At 41.5% G+C, this 3930-nt stretch overlaps 1 long non-coding RNA gene across 1 annotated transcript; it reads left to right on the top strand.

The window, feature by feature from the left end:
* Positions 1-470: 470 nt before the first annotated feature.
* Positions 471-2895, top strand: LOC109144596. The gene is made up of 3 exons (XR_002045459.3): positions 471-518; positions 1665-1756; positions 2375-2895. It is a non-coding gene; the product is annotated as an uncharacterized LOC109144596 (long non-coding RNA).
* Positions 2896-3930: the final 1035 nt, after the last annotated feature.

Below are 3930 nucleotides of genomic sequence, written 5' to 3'. Positions count from 1 at the left end.
GAAAACCAGCAGGGCTGGGACCTCCTTGTGTGGCTGTGCCAAGAGAGATGGAGATCACCAGTCACTTTTTTTTTTTTTAAACAATCTCTAAGCATTTACTGCAAGTCAGGACTGGAACTACATGCAGCACTGCTTCCCATCTACTCTCCTCTGCACCGAGCAGACCCAGGCCCCTGGGATATGGATTTCAAGAGCAATAAATTCACTCTAAAAATTTAAAGAGGATGACGCAGAATACTTCAAAAAAAACCAAACAAACCAGCTCCACACAATAAAAGCCATTTCTCTCCTGATGTCTCTCTCTAGTTACAGCATGACACATCAAGGTCAGATACCCTGTCCCAGAGGAGCTTGGCTTTGTGGAGGGTGAGAATCATCCCCTAATGGTGTGTGATGGCTGATGTTTCATAACGATAAACTACTTATATAAAACCCAGGGTTCTCAGAGTGGGACACCATTTCCAGCAAGTGTTCCTTCTCACAGAGCAGGAGGCCCCGAGCTGAAGTGCCTTCAGGAGGTAGGAGGAGTCAAAGAGACGTTTAATCTGTGATTGCTGGTCCCAGGCCCTGCTCCCGTGTCTGTGCATCCCTCGTGCCAAGGAGAGCTCCCATCTGCAGCTCAACAAATCAGCCATTCATACAAAACAAGAAGGTTCTTCTATGGCAGAAGCTGAACTCAACAGCAAGAATAATAATCCATATGTTTGTAATTGTGATTAGCTCCTCTGGAAGATAAAACTCAGAAAGCTCTGCTGGAGCATCACAAATGCAGCAGCACTCAAGGCTCCTGATGTTCTCAGTCAGGAAAGGGGATGGAAGAGGGAGCCTCTCCCTGCCTGCAGCATTTCCACCCCACCAGTCTCCTCCATGGCTTGTTTGGTTTCGTTTATTTTAGAAAAATCTCTTTTTTTTCTTTTTGCTTTAATGCAGTGAGTTTTCTTGTGCGTAGTCTCCTAAATGAATGCACAGGCTGTTTCTGGCGTGCTTTAAACCTTCATGCATTTTTAATGATTTACAAGGAAAAGAATTTTTTCTCTCTTTCTCTCTTTCCTTCTATTCCCCCCCTTTTCCTCCTTCTTGATTCCCTTTTTCTTTCCTTACAGAAAAAAAAAAAAAAGTAATGACTTAATACATATCAAGTGGAATTGCTGGTTTGTGGTGACGGCTTTATAATTCCAGGTTCAAGTTTTTTCTATTTAATTATGCACTATAATTCTCATGAACTATAATGCAATAACAAAAGCATGCACCAGGGTCGGCACAAGCCTGTTCTTTATTAGCGTGGGTATGGGTACTGTGCTTTATGTGTGAAATAAAATATTTGGACCTAATGCTGAGTCTGTTTCTTTAGAATTACACCGAGCACTTCTTCCTCTCAAACACTGAAGCTGAGGCTCTCTGTTCCCTGTCTGGCATGTTTCTCCCCTGATAAATTCAGTTGTATTTCATTTCGTGAAGACCTTATTTGTTTGTAACTGCCTTTGTAATGCCTTAATTGAATAGAGGGTTCATACATTAACCTGAAGTCCTCTATAGTATCTTAGTTTATGAAGGTTAAAAGTGATTAACTGATGAGAGGCTGCTTGCTGTAAATATTGACATTTCCCCAACCTGCCAGCATTTTGATTAGCTCCTGAAGTTGCCTTAACATTTTTGTTTATCAGGTTATCAGCATTTCCAAAAGCTTATAAACATCAGGACTTTTCTCATGCCAATTAATGTCTCAGACCCTGAGGGCAGTGCAAAACAATAAATGGTGAGTACATTCATCACCTTTGAGTGAGAGTATGTGTGTAATATTAAAGCTGACTGTAAATATTTGCACAAATGGGACTAATTGTGCAAAAATTATTCTCTCAGGCACTGTATTTCCTTTTCATTCACTTTTGGCGATAATGTTTGTAAATCATTTTGGTTTTTGGAAAGAATACTATCTGGAGCAAGCAGGACTGCTTTTTACAGCTGCAAATGGTTTATTTGCAGGATTCTGCCTTTCCCAAAAGCAGCTTGGATTTGACAGCAAGTGCTGGTGAACTTTGTAACGTTTGTAGCCGGTGTTTTAGAGAATTCCTCTGAAATCTGCCTTTGGTCCTGGCTCTAATTTCCACAGCATTTCCATAAGTGTTGCTGGCAATGAATATTTAACCCTTCTGCTTACCAGAGTCTCATAGAGATTAAAAGTTCCCAGGCCTGTAAGAAGTCAGATTTTGTGAGATGGTTACCTTTGAAATGCCTTGGGAGTAGCAAAATGATATCAGGTAACTTAAGTAACCTGTCATGCAGCTTGTAAAGTCAATTATGTCTATTTATATATATACATAAAATAAACAAATAAAATGTACCTTTAGCACTCTTTACTGCAAATTTCTCACAGGTGACAGATTCACAAACAGGAGAGGAAACCCTCCCAAACACTCGAGTAATATCAGGGGCAGTTAACCAGGGCAGCGTGGCTGGGTGGCTCCCTGGGCTGGGAGCTGCTGGGATGTGCAGAGCTGCTGCAGCCCCCCTGGGCTGGGAATCTCAGGTAAAAACCCTCCTTGCCCCTTCCCAAGCAGCTCCCAACAGCTCCCAGCTTCTTTATTTTAAATTAAACCTTGTTATTGAGGGTCCAGGATCCATCATTTGTGTGTCTGTTCCCACCTACAGATGTGGGGAGGGGGCTGCCTTGCTCTGTATCAATTTGGTTTTTTTATAATCTGTTTTCGTGGTTGTGTTTTCCTTTAAAACTGTGATTTGATCTGCCCAAAAGTGTTTCTTTTAGAGTTTGGGGATTCTGAAAATCTTCCTAATGAAGCTGAGGTTTCATCTCTGGCCACGCACACGAATAATACTTCTGAAGTACTTGCAAGAGAAACAATTTAATATCTAAAAATATTTAAAGCAATTATTCTATTCCAGGTTAGGGGAAGTAAAAAGTTTGTGCTTCTATTTGTTCCTACCCAAACAATTTAATATGAATTTTTTCATTTCTGTCATCCTGGTCTGAACTTCTTAAGGGCTTATGTTGCATTAAAGGCATGAATGATGAAAATATTAGTTATGGATTCATAAACCTCACCCTTGAGAGCTGTGACATGTTTCAGACTCACTTGTAAGTGGACAGAGAATTTCACAGCAACTCCAAGAGCTGTGACACCATCAAGGAGCAGCTGCAAAGAAAGCTGTGTGCTGAAACTTGTGGTGAAGCATAAAATCGAGGAAGAATTTTTTTTGGTGTTAGGTGACAAATCTAAGAATTATTTAGCTTACCAATATTTCACTGATTCAGAGCAGTTTTCAGCAGACAGTGAGATGTGATGGCTTTGACTGAGTTCTGCTCAGTTCTGCTCCATCCCTGACTGCTTTTACTTTCCCACAAGTCCTTAGTTTAACCAAGCCTTTTTTTGCCCCCTCCATGTCATTCCCATTCAGCCACAGGAAATAAACATCTGGACACAGACACCCTTCTGCTCCATCAGCCAGGAGGGCAAGCAAGCACCAGGCCGAGTTCTCCAACCAACGCATTGTCCCGTTTCTCAGGAGAGGAAGAGGGTAAATAAATCACCTTCTTTTATGTATAAATGCCATTTATACTGAAACTGTGCTGCATTTTAATAAAAACTCTATAAGGTGTGCTGCTTTAATCTTAAGAGGACAATGTCTTTACCTTTTTTTTTGCTACTTGATGTGTTCCTAAGGGTGTGTTGCACATTCAGCTGCTGGTTTACTGCTGACAGAGGACCTTTTCATTTTTAAGCTGTCTTTGATATGTCCTTTTTCTACTTTCGTGCTCAGGCTTTAAAGTGAACCCACGGGCTGAGTGCTGCAAAGGTGGAGTGGCTTCCTAAATGCTCTCCCTGAGCCTCATATGTGTGGAAAAAATGTGTTGCTGCCTGCTCTAAGGGGTGGGCACTGTAACTGGGTGGGAAAGCCGAAGGCATTGCCAAC

Source organism: Corvus cornix, chromosome 13 (assembly GCF_000738735.6).
Source record: "Corvus cornix cornix isolate S_Up_H32 chromosome 13, ASM73873v5, whole genome shotgun sequence".
NCBI classification, from domain to species: domain Eukaryota; kingdom Metazoa; phylum Chordata; class Aves; order Passeriformes; family Corvidae; genus Corvus; species Corvus cornix.
This window is presented reverse-complemented; position numbering and strand designations above follow the sequence as displayed.